This window comes from Podarcis erhardii (genome assembly GCF_964252035.2).
Source record: "Podarcis erhardii genome assembly, chromosome: 8".
In the NCBI taxonomy this organism is placed as follows: domain Eukaryota; kingdom Metazoa; phylum Chordata; class Lepidosauria; order Squamata; family Lacertidae; genus Podarcis; species Podarcis erhardii.
In genome coordinates this window covers 32,328,636-32,347,997 of record NC_138499.1, presented here as the reverse complement: position 1 = coordinate 32,347,997, position 19,362 = coordinate 32,328,636, and positions in this window count along the sequence as shown.

Here is a 19,362-nt window from a genome sequence, read left to right as displayed (position 1 = left end):
TGCACCTTGCATTTCAAAGAAATCACAAGGCAACTTACAGAGCAAGAAAACAACAACCAACAACTACAACTACAAAAGCCATGGTAATTAAACATCAGTCTTCATTGGCCTATTTGAGGGGAAATCCCTCCCCATTAGGGTTCTCTCTCTCTCTCTCTCTCTCTCTCTCTCTCTCTCTCTCTCTCTCATCTATCCATCTGTAAACTTTGGGACTCTTGCCAAGCCTGCAAGTAGTGCCCTCTTGTGATGTTGTTTTGGCTGTATAAGTAATGCCTCTCATGCCTGAACACTAGAAGCAGAGGTAATGAATAGCTGGGTCCCATTGAAACTAGTGGAACATGTTGACTGCAGATTGCAACTAGCCTAAATTAGTTTTCCATTGCTTTCAGTGGGCACCGAAGCTACAGTCTAAATACACTTCATAGAAAAAGTCCCATAAACAATCACGGACTGACCAAGGCATAATATAGGGAAGTTAGTTATAGATAAAACTTTAAAGATGCCTTTCAGCTGTGCAGGGGAAAGAATAAATACAAAAGAGATGAAGTTTATAAAACAGAAAAAAATAGTATATCCAGATTTGTGCATGCACAAGCTTTTCACTTTCTGAAATCTAAAATGAGTTATAGACATTTTGACATGTGAATACTGTCCAAAACAAAAATAAAAATGTGTTAAAAGATTTATTTATTTAATTGTTCATAAAATGGATGGCATACAAAGTTCTGTTGTCCTTCGATTAGAACTGAAACACAAAATTCACAGCATTAAATTAGCTTTTGAAATCCTAGAAATATCACGTAAACTAAAACAGTTTCTTAAAAAATCCTAGCTATATCATATTTGCTGATTAGATGGTTTCATAAATCTGATCAGAATATTCAGCTAGTAATAAAGACAGCTTACCCATTTGATATCAGTTACAGCAAGAAGAAACAACCAAACATTTCTTTGGTTTAGCATGAACTCATTTACATTCAGTAACAATGACACAAGGTGAATCATAAGAGATGTGTATCACTTAGAAATGCTACAGGAGTAGGAGCTGAGAGATGAAAGAAAATGGTGCTTTCAAACTCTGAAGTGGACTTGATCTCTCTGAGGGATAGCCCTCTCAGCCCACTTTATGTCAAGCTGCTATCATGGGTGAAGTTCTGAGACTCTGCAGGCCAACCCATGACAGTCATTGATGTACATAAACAATTGAACCTTCACTTTATTCAGTAGCGTGCTGGACCCAACCGAACAAAAGTGAAGCACTGGAGACCTGCCTAATGCCTGCACAATGGACAAAAGCCCTACACGGCATTAAGCCAGCCACCTAATTCAGCGACTACAAAAATACTACACCAAACCTTTTCGCTGCTCGTGTGCTTTAAATGTGGAGGTGCAAAAGGCCACAGGCTGACTTGACACACATCCTGTGGAAATGCCCAATTATCAAACCCTTCTGGAAGGAAATACAAACTAGAATTAACTTAGTCTCAGATAGATTTCTGGAGACAGAATATGCCAATGCTGTAATTGGGTACATATGCACTTAATGGAAACTGTCAGAATGGTAGCCAAACAAAAAATCATCCAGCATGGGAAACTGAAATGACCCCAGGCATGGAAGGTTGGACACTGGACATTTTACAGTTAGCAGCCTATGAGGAAAATATTGCTTAACAAACTATGTAAAAACTCAAACCTTCAAGTTCCTGGAGGTCAACAAGTAACTTCTGAAGCCATGCAAAGTGGGAGGCACAGAGTAGACACAAAAGCCTTGCCAATCCATCATTTTCTCAAGGCTGCTAACTATACATTCTGATCTTTACTTAAGTGATTGCTCAGCACACATCCAACCATTATTTGAGTGGACATAAACCTTTAAAATAGGGATGCGGGTGGCGCTGTGGGTTAAACCACAGATCCTAGGACTTGCTGATCAGAAGGTCGGCAGTTTGAATCCCAGCGATGGGGTGAGCTCCCATTGCTCGGTCCCTGCTTCCGTCAACCTAGCAGTTCGAAAGCACGTCAAAGTGCAAGTCGATAAACAGCGGGAAGGTAAATGGTGTTTCCGTGTGCTGCTCTGGTTCTCCAAAAGTGGCTTAGTCATGCTGGCCACATGACCCAGAAGCTGTATGCCAGCTCCCTCAGCCAATAAAGCGAGATGAGCACCACAACCCCAGAGTCAGTCACGACTGGACCTAATGGTCAGGGGTCCCTTTACCTTTACCTTTTTAAACCTTAAAAAAAAGAAGTTAAGGAGAAAATGGAGTGGGAGCGATTGAACTATCAATAATAAACAGGAGACATATGGGCATATTAAGTATCGAAATTGGAAGTAAGGAAAACTAGACGAGATCCCTACAGATGGTTGGAACCACAGCTATATGCAGGAATGTATGGGAATGTATGGGATGTAAAGAAAACTAGAGGAGATCCCCACAGATGGTTGGAACCACAGATATGGTATATGCAGGAAAATCCTATTAACCAATCGTGTTTTCCCCAAAACTCCAGTGAGGACCAAGGTTGTTCATAAATTTCAGAAGAGAACAGCATGTCAGTGCAAGCAATCATCCATCAGATTTGGGAGTTAGGCTTGTACAAATGGCTCGCCTCTTGCTTCCTTTCAGCCAGGTGCTTGAAAGCCCAATTTCTACCCCAACCTTATCCTTTAAAACAGGAATGCGGAACTTATGTCCCTCCTTGTGGTGTTCAAGTACAGCTCCCATCACCCCGGACCACTGGTTATAAGGAGGGCTGTTGGGAGGGCTGGAGGGCTACAAATTCTCCATCCTTGCTTTAAACAAGTCCCTTGACACAGTGCCAACTGGATGTGACCCTTTGGTGCATTCCCCTGTACATTTGAATGCACATCCACATAAAAGACATGTAACATATCAAGTTGGATATACTTTTGCTCAGGAAATTCTATGCAGATGGAACACTGCTTCCATGACTGGATCTCCTTAGTTTTTTAGAGCAAGGAAGCATGACTAGCACACAGAAAGTAAAAAGAGGGGGAATTCCTCTTCTTTCTCCTCATCTGTCTTCTTTTTGGTGGTTTCATTGAGAGAGGGAAAACAGGAGCCAAATACACAAACCATGAGCTGAGAAAGAGTTGGTGGGGTTGGTTTGTTTGTTTGGTTTGTATTTGACCCAAAAATTTGACCAGAATGCAGCTTATTTCCTATCCCTAGTTTGAAAATAATTTGTAATGTCCTGTGCCCCCTTTTTTTTTTTTTTTTTGCACAAAATAGGACAGGATCTTCACACTCCTGGATTTGATTATTATGAACGATTGTCCTCTGGCAAGCATTTCTCTAGAGATGGTCACATCTGAGGGTAACTTGTCTACTCCGGGGGTCTTGTCTGTCTCTAGCTCACAGGTGAGAGGCACAGCATGAAATATACAGAGCAAACTGCAGAAGTGGAGAAGCCTGGAAACCACACATAGATAACTTGCTTTCTAGTTTTAATTTGTATGCAAACTAAAACTAAACAGCAAGTTATGTTTATGTGGTTCTGGGTGGGCGGAACTGCTCTTCCAGCCTTCATAGTCTGTTCTTTTGTGGAGATTATTTCTTAGAGAGCCATTTCTCCTTCTGAATTAGGAAATCTTCTTGGACTTCCGGGTTGGCGCCATCGCCGAATGGCGGACTCCCTCCGAGCTCCGGAGGGAGCCTGCTCGGCAGGGGATGGGTTCTACCGCGTCGGCGACGCGGGGACCCTCAAAAACCATGGGCACTGAAACCCATGGGCATGGTGACTCGGCGGGCACCGTTTGCGCCCCCCCGACCACGCGAAGGAGCCTTTTTAAAGGCTACGGAGCGGGTGACAGGGGGGTGTGCTGTGAGTCCTCCGCTTCCCCTGCCGAGTGAAGCCGCATGCCATTTGGCGGAGAGCGCTGACTTCTTCCATTGAAAATTTGGACTTAAAAGAATAACCCGTGAGTAATTGGAACTTGGATTAAAAAGGGGAAATTTTTTTTAAAAAAATTCGGAGCGAGCGGGGGAGGTGCAAAAAGGAAGTCAGCCTCCCCCCTGTTGTAGAGGAGCTAAAGCAAAGGATTTGACAACTAAGATCGAGTGCAACCTTTTTTTTGGATAAAGTTATTAATTTCGCGATGGAAAATTATAAGCTGGGCTGGAGGAGAAAAGTGGAATGTGAATTAAAATGCAACCCCCCCCCCCCCGGAAACCCCGGGAGCGATCTGTGAGAGCGCCGGGAGAGGAGAAATAGAGGTTTTGACAGCTGTCAAAGGAGCTGTCAAAGCGGAAGAACAAAAAGAGAACTTTGTTACGAGGACTTTGCTGGTTACATTTGTTATAAATTGGATATAAACTGTTTAAAACAAGGAATAATAAGTTACTTTGACTGCTGGGTGTGATCGGGAAGGAAACTGTGTTACTATAAATCCCTCTAGAGGAGCTGTGGGACACTACAAGTACTGCTGGCATGGAATTTGAATAGGACTTTTTATCTCCTGGGAAACTGCAGAAATGGAACACTATTTTGTCTACAGAGGTCTATACACTAAAGGAGACAATAGATTTATCTACTGAAGAATGGAAGGGACTTGACGTAATGTTTTGTTCCTGAATAACAAAACCTCTGCAGAGGAATTAGAAGCTTTTTGGAATTAGAACATTTGTGCAGGAGAGCAGGAAAAAAAAAAAAAAGAGGAGGAGAGAGAACAACAAGAACAACAAGAATAACAAGAATTGGACAAAGTTGGAAGATAGACTCCTTCCAAGATTGGACATTCGAAACCAAAGATGATTAAAGGACGGCAAAGACTATTAAAAAGACGGCAAAGCAGACTGGTGAAGGACTATGGCTTAGTTGTGGGAGCTCCAGGATGACAGTAGACATTGACGGACATTGGGAACGCAACCGGGAAAGGGGGGAGGGAAATTTGGAATCCAAAGGGTGTTAAATTACATTTTATTCTTTTTTCTATTTTTTATGTTAATCTGTATTGCATACTAAAGAGGGGAATTCGTGGAAGGGAACAGGTCGATTTTAGGGGATGGGGAAACTTTTTTTTAATTGGGTTAATGATAATAATTTTAAAACTTGGGGTAAGAATTTGCTGAACCTATTTGAAAGAATTGGAATACAAGAGGGGGAGGGGAGGGGAAGTCCTGGGAAGATGCCAATGAAAATAAGGTTTTAAATTTGGATGTTTTTCTTTTTCTGTTGTATTTGAAAATCTTTAATAAATATTAAAAAAAAAATGAATTAGGAAATCTTCTTGGTCGCACAACTCCTCCTACTAGGCTTGGTAAGTACAGTGGCTACTGACCAATTAACTCACCAATTATGGATTCCATGATGTTTATCAACACTATTTGGTGAATGGCCACATAATTATTCTTTTATATACATCTAAGCTTTAATGCACTAGTCGCAAATGGGGAAGCGGCTAACACACCTCCTGAGTCTTTTCCTGGTACCCCACGATCTCCTCCCCATGCCTCATCCTGGGTAAAAAAATAGAGCCAGTGTTGTAAACATAAGGTGTTTACAACAACACTAAGACAACAGGAGTGAAAAGAATTATGCTGCATTCTTCTGTGAGTTTGAGAACCATTTTATGCCCTCTAAATAGCTTTGTGACAAAAATCAATTATTTATGATAGCACAATGCAGTATTTATAATAACAGGGTTTTGCATGCAGTGGCTTGGATGTGCATAAAAAGAAATTGTAAAAAAAAAAAGCCTCAGTTTTATCAGAATAGGCAAACAAAGTATGTGTCACACTAAAAAGAGCACACCCAATTTTGCTGGATGTATGAAATGTTAAGCACAAACTACCGGTATATGTCGAATACTTTAAACACCAGCTCAGCCAAACATTTGAGCAGTTCCGGGGACTTTCTGTTTCAGACCATGCATGTTCATAGTTGTGTACACAGACAAGATATAGAGGTTGTTAAATCAGGGTTATTACCAGGAGGTTGAACCCTCTCATCCCAACTCATCAACAGCAACACATACCAAAATCTTATTCCCTCACAGCAATTGCATCTAGTAGCAGGTAATTCATGCAGATTGGCATTACTATCCAACTCCTTGTGCACATTTCCTTCCACTGCGCTCACAGGGAAAGCTCATACAAACACCCTCATGCTTTTTGTTAATACTTGAAAGCACCACTGCCTATGCTGCCCTGATAGGCCACTGCTCCCCTTCCAATGCATGGCTCTACACGCATCCAATTTTTTTTGTCACTAATGCCAAATGTGACCCTGATGCAGTTTTCTTGTTTGGTAGTGACCCTGATGCAGTTTTCTTGTTTGGTAGTGGTCACACAAATCATTATGCCTTTCCTCCCCTCTGAAACTGTATATTCCAGTGATGTATTACATGCTTATTTACAGTATCATTTGAGATCTCCTGATTTGTTGCTACTGATGTTGGTCAATTAGTTCTCAAATGATCACTTTTGCCATTTTCACAGAGTGCTTCTATTATACAGTATTGCCTATCAAACTGCTTACCTAGCCAACACCCTATGGAAGAAAGACAGATGGAATTAATTTTCTTTCTCTCTTCTTTCTGATTTCTTTTAAGTAATCCATTTACACCTTTCTTGCCTAATGGGGCTACGGTTTCTCTGAAGGGGTTTAAATATTTAAAGAAACAGTTTATTGTTGCTCTTTATAATTCCTGTAATTTGCTCTCCTCCTTCTTTCCTGCACTGCATTTTGGCATTTTTAAACATAATGTATTTGTGCTCTTTTCTGTTTACAGTGGTACCTCTGGTTACGTACTTAATTCGTTCTGGAGGTCCGTTCTTAACCTGAAACTGTTCTTAACCTGAAGCACCACTTTAGCTAATGGGGCCTCCCACTGCTGCTGTGCCGCCGCTGTGCGATTTCTGTTCTCATCCTGAAGCAAAGTTCTTAACCCGAGGTAATATTTCTAGGTTAGCGGAGTCTGTAACCTGAAGCGTATGTAACCTGAAGCGTATGTAACCCGAGGTACCACTGTACTTAATTTTGTCAAAATGTCCAGTTTTTTAAGCAAAGCTAATTTACTTGTATATCGCTGAATTTGCTACTTAACTACATTGCCAGCTTTGACTTATGGTATATATTGACCATCTAATTGAGGTTTTATTGCAGTGCTGTTGCTGTTTTAAACACCACCATGGTGCCTGAAGGGAGTGACCTTCCTAACTATCTTTTTAGTTTCCTTTGAAGTTTTCTAGTCATATCTGAATTTTTCCTTTTGAAGTTAGACAAAGTTAGATTTTGGAGGGGAGGAGGGCAGTTTTGTGTGTGCCTATATGTTGAATCTAATAGGATTAAAGTTACTACAGCTAAGCAGCTCAGTGACACTTAACCCTTGCAATATATCTTGAATCTCACTGGTCCATTCTTCCTGTTGGTTCCATAACAAACTGCTCCAATGCACAATCACTTATTGTACCCAGAAATTTTATCTGTCTGTCACAACCTCAGATGACATGTATGCAGTCCTTCTGAAAGCTACCCATTATCATCACATTCTCTGGTTCATCCATTTCAACATTGCAGTCTTCATCTTCATCAATTCAATGAATTGCAATGCCTTCAAATCCCCAGCCAAAGTAAATTTGTGGTCTTTTTCTCAGCTCTCTCTCTCTCTTTGCACATGTCCTCAGATGAAAAAAGCTAAATTTCTCACTCCACCTCCAACTGACCCTCCCCAACCCCAACCCCCATTTTTTGTCTTCCACCCACAGAGCATTTCCTATCAGAAGGGCAAGAGCCACCACACCAATGGGACCCAGCACAAACACACCACCATGCTAAGAAAACCCCTTAAAAGGTAAAGGGACCACTGACCATTAGGTCCAGTCACGGACGACTCTGGGGTTGGGGCGCTCCTCTTGCTTTACTGTCCGAGGGAGCCGGCGTACAGCTTCCGGGTCATGTGGCCAGCATGACTAAGCCACTTCTGGCAAACCAGAGCAGCGCATGGAAATACCGTTTACCTTCCCGCCAGAGTGGTACCTATTTATCAACTTGCACTTTGACGTGCTTTTGAACTGCTAGGTGGGCAGGAGCTAGGACCAAACAACAGGAGCTCACCCCCTCGTGGGGATTTGAACCGCTAACCTTCTGATCGGCAAGTCCTAGGCTCTGTGGTTTAACCTACAGCGCCACCCGCATCCCCCTTTATTTGCATATAGCAGCATGCATATTCCAGCTTGACTTACCTTGTTTATTTCCATAGGCTTAACACTCAGAGATGTGACCCATGATGGGACCCATCACTTGGGTACTCCTTGGCTTCCAGCAGATGTTAGTCTATGTTAAATACATGGGGGTACCAGCTATGGTCTAGACTCTACACATAATTTAATCTCAAAGCATCCTATTTAATTGAATGAGGTTGTTTTTATGAGTAAGTGACTTGTGTGGATTGGGCCATGTGCTTTAAAACATCCATTTGACTTTGGTCGAACTATGATATTATGGGTTGTATCCAACGCTGTGCTCATGGAGATCCACACATGCAATGGGACCCAAGCTTCCTCTGCTCGTTCCCCCCAATGTTCCTGATGAATGGGGTGACTGCAAAGAAGAGGAAAGGAAGGAGAAGGTCTATTTGGCAAGCAAAACAGCAGTGTTTACCACAACCCTATGAGTTTTGAGGGTTCTGTCCTAACATCTAGAACTATAAACATTTGCCAGTATTGCTTCAATAGAATATGCAATCACAGCTAAATAAAACTTTTCTTCTAGTGACTGATTTCACTTAAGAGATAGGAGTAAAATATACTCTCTGAAAACAAATGAGAACTCCATCAGAAACAATCCAGCATGTTTTTCGGGAAAAATGAATAACTATGAAAGTGATATATTGATATGGATATTGTAGTATTGCCACATCCCTGGACTGATGAATGGTGGCATTAAAATGTTTGTCAAAGGAGGAAATGTAGAGTGCAAGAAAAGATCTACACAGAATATGAGCAGAGCTATTTTATGGTTGCTTCATTTGGCTTTTTAATGGACTTTTTGATTAGTGGGTGGGTGGGTGAATTTTGAAACTTTTTCAGAAGACCTCATGAATTTGTGACTAGTAGAGAAAAAGCATGGCAGTCAAATGATCCAGTTTATCAGCAGCAATGCTGACAGGGTAGATCACATTGTTGCTCTTCTCTTTGGTTTATTTGAACCTCACAAAGTGTTGTCATGGTATTCTGTTGTGCCAGAAGCGGTTTGGTCATGCTGGCCACATGACCTGGAAAGTTGTCTATGGACAAACGCTGGCTCCCTTGACCTGAAAGTGGTGATGAGTGCCACAACCTATAGTCAAATTCGACTGGACCTCACCATCCAGGGCTCCTTTAACTTTAACTTTACTTTACCTATCTACCTACATGCACCTACCTACATTTTGCACATATCATCTCAGTAATCAACCTAGGTCGGTATTATTATTCCCATATTGCAGATGGCAAGAACAGAATGGAGCTTTCTACAAAGCCATCTAGTGAGTTTGTGCAGTTGCATGATTTGACTTGGGGGTTTCTGGTTCACAACTTAGATTCTTGCGTAACACAAGAACTCCCAACACTATACCTGGACATAGAAGAATTAAAGGCTCAGTAGAATTGAATACCTCAAAACTGCAAGCGAACAATGACAATTCCAATATTGCAGCTGGGGTAAAAAATTATTGGATTATCGCACCCATGGCCTTCAGTACTGAAACAACAGATTTGAAATGTTCCAACTGAGAAGTGCCTGGCGAGTGGGAATTGGCCTTTCATGTTGCTCAGGTCCAGCACTTGCTTTGCTTTTCATGGCTTCCCTCTTCATTTTCCGTGTGATCTTATCATCTGTAAAGTTATCATGAAGACATTTGCTGCTGTTTTTATGGTCTGGAGGCATAGCCAGCTGTTTTCAATGTATATTCGTTTCCATGTGCTACTTCAATCCATTGTTCCTTTCTCACCATAAAGCCCCACCTTCTTAACATGCCCCAGTTGGAGCACAGATGCTACAATCCTAAACCCGCTTCGTTGGGAGTTCCAGGGAAACCAGGAGGGCTGACTCCTGAGCAGATATTAGATTCCCGGTAGAATGAGATTTTGTTTTCAGATTGCATTTTTATAGCACCTCCTCAAGGCCAGATTCGCCATATGGAGATGCTGCACCTTTTTTGAAATAACTTTGCTTTCTTCCACAAATCTACCTTCTGGGTTAAATAACTGATAATGTCCTCTCAGAGATCTTTCACCTTCACAGAGTGGGGTTGGGTTTTAGCCTTGTAAAAATTTGCTTACTTCAATCAATACATTCTTGTCTAACTTGTCAAGGGGATGAGTGAATAAGGATGGAGAGTTGGTCTGTTTACACTCAAGAGACTAAAGCTGCACTTAAACCTCTCTTGTACTGTGTGTGCCAACGGTTAACAGTGTTAACATGGATGAAGAATGTACATTGAAGCCAAAGCTCCTGGGCAGACAATATATCTGGTTTAGTGGTGGACTAAGCCTGAAGAGACCCAGATTCAGATCCCCACTCATCCCCAAAGCTTGCTAGGTGACTTTAGGCCAGTCACCTTCTTTCAAACTAACTTACCCTGCAGGGTTGTTGTGCAGAAAAAAATTGGGTCATATGGAGAGAACCATGCATGCTGCCTTGAGCTGCCTGGAGAAAAGGCAAGGGATCAATGTACAGTAATGAATGAAATGAAAACAGATCTAGAGATGGAAAAACCTGAGACAGCTATTCAAAGGTTATGGCCGTTCCTTTGTTTTTGTTTGCTTAAAAGGAGAGTAATAGCTCAAGGAATAAATGTCATCTCCATGATTTCCATGTGATGGCAGCACATTGTGACAGGTCATGGGGACATACAGCTCAGTCAGTAGAGCATGAGACTCTTAATCTTAGACTCATGCATTTAAGCCTCACGACTGGACAAAAGATTCCTGCATTGCAGGGGTTAGACTAGATAACTCTCTTGGTACCTTCCAACTCTACAGTTCTATAAACACACCATCCATGGGCTGCCTTGGAAGAGGGTTTAGAAATGTCCCCTATTGCAGAATACTGTGGGCAGACTGCTGACCTGGGCCACTTCTTGGAAGGAATCTGATGCAGCACTAAGGAGACCATTCCATGAGCACAAACATTTCATGGAGCAATCTTACCTCTCTGCTCCATCCTTTAAAGATTTAAATGCAAGCTGACTCAATTCACCCCCTTCCTCCTGTATAAGCTGTTGCACAGGGTTGTCTGACAGAGTCACCTGTTAGTTCTTCTTCTGCTTCCTCTTGTAGGAAACTGATCGTGCTTGCCTTAGTCCACTTTGAACAGAATATGCCATAGTGCCACAGAACTGCCATCTTCCTCCCTGAGTTCAGCTTCTGCCAGATCTGCTGGGGAAGTAGATTGTCATAAGCAGACAGCCATCATAAGCAGAAACTGGGAGAGGAGGAGGAGGAAAAACAGGTATGGTGCCTGAGAGCAGCAAATAGGAAAAGTAGAGCTGAAAAGCGCTTCTGACCTTCGGTTTGTTGGTGCTTCTCAAAACTGGGCCCCAAAGCTTCAAGCATCTTGAGAATTGCAGGTCACTGCTGTGTGCCTATATATGAAATTTGTTGTCGGTTGGAAGGGAAGTGTTCAAGAGACTGGGCACAGTATTATGTTGCTTATTGCTGCCTAAGACAAGAAACAGCATGCTATGGTGCTGTTTTAAGCTTCTGCCCTTGTAGCCCTAATGAATGCTGGCTGTGAGCAAAATAAAGATCAAGTTGGGCTTTTTTATTTTTTTAAAAAAACCCCAAACGCCACACTGGCTTTCAGTTCATGTTGGCCTAAACCGGTGGCACCTGCTATGGCCTGGAGTACAGCAAATGTAAATTGCATTTGCGATGGACTTTGGATTAATGAACCTTTTTGAAGTCCTGCAAATTTTATATTACAGAACCACCACTGTGTGTGTGATCACATGTGGAATTGAAGACAGTAATGCAGGCCACTTCCATGAATAAATGCTCTGAAATTTGCCATCTTGCAGAGGTGGATTAAGCATTTGATATTTAAGGATACATCTTTTGAAATCAGGTTTTCCTGCTGAGCACGACAGCCTAGGAAGGAGGGACTAGATGGGCCAAAGATTCTCTGCATCTTTTAAATTACAACACATCTGTAGGCTGCCATGGTAATAGATAAATAAAAAGTGTGCTTTGTTTATTCAGACCTCCCATGCTCAGAACCCTTTTACACTCAACATGGTTTGTGACATTTTCTATTTACTGTCTATCTTTTATATTTTATGTTCTTTATTTTGGTAAATCCTATATTTTGGAAAATATCAACACCCTAAATGCATGTACAATGAGGATCTTTAAAAAAAAATCAAAATCACAACAGTTCAAAGATCAGATCGAGAGAGATAAAAATGCATAAGGAACTGTTCATCCTCTGGACAGGCGAGGAAGTAGGAAGAGAAAAAGCTCAAGGTTTACTGAGGCAGCATTGGGATAAGGGCACCTTTTAGGCACCTGCCAATACATTAAGGCTGGAGAGCTAGGGGGGTTGGCTTTGAGGCCTGGCATGCACATTCAGGAGACTAGGCCTGGGTGCACGTGTTGAGGACCATACCCAAGGCTTTCCTCACAAGAAGAGAGTATTTCATTCCCAATTCTGAGCTGGGGGGCTGCAGTGCAAGGCTTCAGCAAATGCCCAGGGTATCAGGATAGGTTTTCCCTCTTAGCGTCTGAAGAAGTCCTCACCTGCCCATTCAATCTGAAATTGTTTGATTGGATCAGTGTGGTTCGTTGGAAAGCAAGATCCCCTAGTTTGCGCATATATATATATATATATATATATATATATATATATATATATCCCATGCTCCATGTCTCGAGTCTTCTTTCAGGGTGCATGGGAAAATGAATGGTTGACAAAATTTAATGGGTAGCATTCAAAGCAGCAGTAGTGGAGCTCCGTTGGTGCAGAGACACTTCTACATGCTCTCTTCTCCACATGCCCTTCCAAAATCTTTCCTCAAGGGTCCTCCACTATTCTGGAGCTGATTTTAGGGGCTCACATGAGAGGAGGGGAACATTCTATTTTGCTAGATTTCAAAGTTTGGTTTATGTTCTGAAGGAGACAGCCCACAAGGCCATATTCAGATAACTGCTGTGGCACCAAGCTACTGCTTAATTCACAGCAGAAGCAGAAGCAGCAGCAGAAGCAAAGGAGGAGCAAATCAGATGCAATCTCCCCTCCAAGAGTCCACACAGTTATGGTTAGGCTGAGCATTACATGTGGACTGGAGCAATGTCTTCCTGGAATTCTTAATTCATGGAATTTTAGCTTATCTCCCGCTTGGATTACTGCAATGTGCTCTACGTGGGGCTACCTTTGAAGGTGACCCGGAAACTACAACTAATCCAGAATGTGGCAGCCAGACTGGTGACTGGGAGACCATATAACACTGGTTCTGAAAGACCTACATTGGCTCTCAGTACATTTCCGAGCACAATTCAAAGTGTTGGTGCTGAGCTTTAAAGCCCTAAATGGCCCTGGCCCAGTATACCTGAAGGAGCGTCTCCACCTCCATCATTCACTGAGGTCCAGCTCCGAGGGCCTTCTGGTGGTTCCCTCACAGTGTGAAGTGAGATTACAGGGAAGCAGGCAGAAGGACTTCTTGGTAGTGGTGCCCGTCCTGTGGAACGCCCTCCCATCAGACGTCAAGGAAATAAACAACTATCTGACTGTTAGAAGACATCTGAAGGCAGCCCTGTTTAGGGAAGTTTTTAATGTTTGAAGCTTTATTCTGTTTTTAGTCCTCTGTTGGGAGCCACCCAGATTGGCTGGGGAAACCCAGCCAGATGGGCAGGGTATAAATAATAAAATTATTATTATTATTATTATTATTATTATTATTATTATTCAAAGCTGTTCTGAGATTGCACTGCTATGCTTCTTTTTCTTCACGTTAATCTCAATTCCATATTGTCTAAAAATTGCAAGTTGAATTCCAATCACCTGAGCATGGCAAGAAAGCACCATATTTGTTTCCCAATCATTTTGCGTCATATAAATTTAAAAATTGTTTACAAGTGCAATTAATGCCCAAGACGTCTTTAGTTTTATGATTTCCAAATCACCCTTAATTGAACTGATTGCCTGAGGGCAGTTTTCAGCTGTTGTGAAATACAGACTCTGTTTTGCAAAGAGATAGGATCCATTGATATGTGTGAGAATTTTTTTTTTTTTATGTGGCATGCTATTTATATTGTAAAATTGCCAATTGGAATATATATGGTTGTTATTTTTCCTTATGGCTCGAGCTAAACAGCAGTTTGATTATTACACAGGTAAAATATTCAATGTTATGTTATAGCTACTGCAAGCATTGATTAAAGTCTCTAGTGTTCATGAAGGCTGACAGGGATTCAAAGGAGGAAATGTAAAACTTGAAGGTACAGCAGTATAGTGACATTTCACTCTATAAAGCTGCCAATATTTTAATCCTGCACGTAAATCATTTCCATCAGTTCAATTCCATATCTTAATTTGTGTAGCAAACAAAGTATCGGATTGCATTATCTTTAATAATTAGGAATGTGGTGCCGGGTCCTCTGCATTTTGTACCTCTTCTCAAGAAAAAGGGGTGAACTTCAGTTTGGGAAGTAGAGGATTTAGCACACGGGAACAAATCTGAAGTCATTTTCGTTCTTTGATCAGCCTACATTTCATTATTTGCTCTATAAACCCTTTCGTTTCCTTCCTTTAAGTGATGCCTTCGTCAATGATGATGCTGTATCCGTTTAGAGTGATGATTGATATGGTAATAGATACAGTGTGATTGAAAGCAACCTTTGTCAGGAGGGAGGCCAAATACTCAAACAGTATATTGGTCTGACTTTGCTCATTATTGGAGGCCTTTCATAGCCATATTGACTTGCTGTCCAAATGTTGTTACTTACCCGAAGCTTTCATTGTTTAAATGGTATAGACATTGGTATTGAACATGGCTTTTCCCAATATTTGTCCTAAAAATACACACACGGCTCAATTATCCTCTGAAAATGTTACAGTTTGTAAGTATTAAAATGGCATTTGGGACTTGGAAATAAAATTTGGATTCAGAGAAAAAGAGCCTTTTATTGCCAACGTTGTTGCTTCCTTTCCCCCTCAATACACACACACACACACACACACACACACACACACACCTTAATCATTGTATTCCTTGAGTAAATAGGAAGTGAAATGTTTGCCCATTTTTATCAACAGAGGATCACAGCATTTCCGCTTTTGTTGATAAGCTCTGTAGCACAGCAGGGGCTGGGAAGAGATCTCTGAATCATGTGGCTAGAATTTATCTGCTATTAGTTAGCTTGGTTGTTAGTTAGCTGGTTTCTTCAAAGTGGCCAGTGGTGTGCTTCAGAGGCTTAAAGGTGCTGCTCCTAAGGTTATCTCAAGGCCAAGGCCACCACTTGGCTTTACAGGTCTTCCCATGGTTCCTTGCTGCTGTAAGCCCCCACTTTTACATCAGAAAATCTCGAATTAGAACTGCCATTCCTGGTATAACATTGCCTGGTCTATATGTACAGAATCAGGTCATAAGCTGAACCACTTCAGACTATAGATGTGAAACACTACTTTCAAATGCACTTCCATATAATTCAACCTGCTACCCCGCAAACAGGAATCTCCCCGATCAAGGATTGTGTAAGTTGTAGTCAGCAGTGTAGTGTCAGATTTAGAGGTGCATGGTCCTTTTAAAGCAGGCACAACAGCACCCCTCCTAAGATCATTCACTGTCAGAGCTGCCCGAGGTCCCAGCTCACAAAGGACCAACGCCAGTTCCTTGTTATATACAAAAGTCTTTATTGAAGTTCAGTTTCGATTTCAAAGCCGCGGCGCGCAGCTCTACGTCTCAAACTCTAGACCGCTGAAGCTCCGTCTGAATCTCCTCCCCCCAGACACCAGTTTAAGACTCTAGCCTTGCTCCACCTCTTCCTTTGCTCTTTCCTCCTCTGGGTCCGCCTGTCCGCTGGGGTCTTGCCCTTTCTAGACTCTTCTGACGCTGAGTCCCCTGAGTCTTCCCCCTGCCTCCGGCGGGCTTTAGGACCTGGTTCCCAATCCGGGTTTTCTGCTGTCCCGCGCGCCTGTACATTCGAACTTGGCGCGCGTGCCCAGCCGGCAACCTTTCTCCTGACCGTTACACTGCTCCTGTCACTGCTTCCCCCTTCGGGGAGGCTAGCTGGACCTGACTTCCCTTCCGTTCCCTCACTCTCCGATAGAGGCGTGGTCAGCCCTGACTCATCTTCTCTCCCTGCTGGAGGAGACGCTGGCCCTGATACATGGGACTCTTCCCCCCCACTACGCTCTGGTGGGGGAGCTGGTCCTGATCTCCCGCTGCTGCTTTGGGAGTCCCCGCTGGCCCCTTGCTTCTGGTGCGTCCCCCCTGGGACCCCCCTTGCCCTGGCCATCGGCGCCCCCCTCTGGGAATCTTCTGAATCGCTGGAGAAGCTCATGGAATCTCTCGGGCCACTGTCATACTCCCCTACGCTGCCCTCAGATTCTTCCCCTTCGCTCTCCGTTTCCTCTCTCCCCTGTGCCTCTGCTCCTGAGCCCCTGACATTCACCCTTTTAAAAAATATGTAAAAATTATATATTTATGCAATAATAGGATGCATTGCATTTATTAATGCAGATCTCCATGTGTTGCCCTTCAGCTAGATATATTATGTTCTGTGCACGTAAAGGGGCTAATGATTTGGAGTGTACCAATATCATCTTTCAAAGTCACACGAGCTGTGCTTTCCATTCCATTGCACAGAATGGAACTTGGACACCATGCACTGTGCCTTGTGTTTTCAGTTTCCCTAACTTACTAAATGTGTGGTTTTTTCATATGCTGGGGGAAGAGGGGACAATTTTGGAACACAACTTAGAAAGATATATTTTAAAGGTTTCACTGCGGATATTTCCACACTTTACTTTGCTGCATGTTTTGTGATTTTAAATCTCTGCTGGGGTTCTGCCACCAAATAGTACTTGCCTCAAACTTTGTTCTTGGCATCCAGGAATTCTCCTTTTATACCTATTTTTCCTCAAACCAACAGAAGGCACCAGGTTGACTACCCCTGCCTTAGATAGGTGTCTCATGTGTTCTACCACCAGGCCAATTCATCATTTGTTTTCATAGCAAGTAAGCATTCCTGCTTGGGGCAGAGGAAAACAGGATACTACAATGCTTGCCTTCCCAAAACACTGCATTTAAAAAAAAAAATGCAAAAAGTGTGAAACAACATTTCTCAATTACTATTCTCTGCAAGACTTGTTAAGGGAAATCTAAGACTGAATGTCCTCACACAGCGAATTGAGATTTCTACGGCTGGGTGATTTTTATTTCACTTAATGTCTAACCTTTCATTACATTTGTCCCAGCTATGGATCCTGTTCTAGAGAGGCTTGTGCTGTAAGGCCAATTTTGATATAATTTACATGGATAAGTGGCAGAACATGATTCTCATGTCTAATGTGACATTAAGGCTTGCGTAAACTATAACTCTTCCCCAAGTCTTGGAGTACCTCCCTAATGAGCTGCTGAGCTGCTTTCACATAAGCGATGTGAGATGGGTGTGCATGTGTAGGAAAATATGAAAGGAGAGGATGTATTCATGTATGCAAAGCACAAGAAACCCACCCAAATTTACAAAACTTCATATAGAAGAGAATATTGTCAAGGCGGCATTTATCACTGCACTTTTTTTAAAAAAAAATCACATTACATGATTATGTGGAGTGAAAACAAATAGGGCCTCATAGAAGTTTTAAATTGGATGAACAGAAATTACCGTATTTTTCGCTCTATAACACGCACCCGACCATAACACGCACATAGTTTTTAGAGGAGGAAAATCCGTAGGCATGCCACCCGTAGGCATTCCCTCCATAACACGCACAGACATTTCCCGTTACTTTCTAGGAGGAAAAAAGTGAGTGTTATGGTGCAAAAAATACGGTATATGGCAAACCCTGTTGGAATGTTGAAAAATGCCATTACCACCAGAATTGCAGGGCCTATCACTAGAAAAGAACCAAATGTTCATGAGTTTCTAAGGAAGACTAAAATAAAAGGGGGGGGGACTACACAAGAAAATTGCAAGGGTTTTTGTTTGTTTTAACCAAATCCTGAACACTAATAACACTTTCTTTCTTTCTTTCTTTCTTTCTTTCTTTCTTTCTTTCTTTCTTCCTTCCTTCCTTCCTTCCTTCCTTCCTTCCTTCCTTCCTTCCTTCCTTCCTTCCTTTCTTCTTTCATATAATCTCTTTGTGCTTTACCTATAAAAACATATTATATTATTTATATAATAAAAATTACTACACACTTTACATATAAAAAATACAAACAGAACTATCAGTAAGATTTCCTAAAATGAAACCCCAGTTCCCCAGTGCCAGGAACACACACTCTAGATTTCCATCTACCCACCAAACTGGGCAGAGAGCCTGGAGAGAGATGGGATCTCTATAGGCTACAGCCACCCCTGCTCTCCCACCCTCAAGTCTGCCCTGATGCTGCACCAAGTGATATAGACCAGATTATCCTCCTCATCCATAATCAGATCATGGATGAAGGATATCTTACTCAGAGCTTCCCTGGCATTCAGAAGTTCCCCAGGTTAAAGGAGGGGTTGACACATGGAACAGTCACTAATTGTCTGTGTCATGTGCCCCTAACCCAGCCTGCCCCACCCCCACACTATACCTTCCTTGTGATTGGAGTCACCCCTGCTCTCCCCAGCTCCTCTCTTCCCAAGCACATCTTATGTCCCTTACTTTTTAAAAAAAGAACACAACACAACAACCCAATTTTTTTAAAAAAACATACGAGTTAATGTGTATTACTAGCCATGATGGCTGTTCTATCTGCATTATTGGAGGAAGGAGTCCTCTGAATACAAGTCACAGTGGTACCTCGGGTTAATAACTTAATTTGTTCCGGAGGTCTGTTCTTAACCTGAAACTGTTCTTAACCTGAAGCACCACTTTAGCTAATAGGGCCTCCTGCTGCCGCCACACCGCCAGAGCATGATTTCTGTTCTCATCCTGAAGCAAAGTTCTTAACCTGAGGTAATATTTCTGGGTTAGCAGAGTCTGTAACCTGAAGCATCTGTAACCTGAAGCTCTGTAACCCGAAGATCTCTGAAGATCTGTAACCCGAGGTACCACTGTACGAGGAATTACAAGTGGAGAGAGTGCTGTTGTTCTAAGACCCTGCTAGTGGGCTTCCCATAGACATCTGGTTGACCACTGTGAGAGGATAATGCTGGACTAGATGGGTCTTTGGCCCCAGCCAGCAATGGAACTCTTAAGATGGTGGTCCTC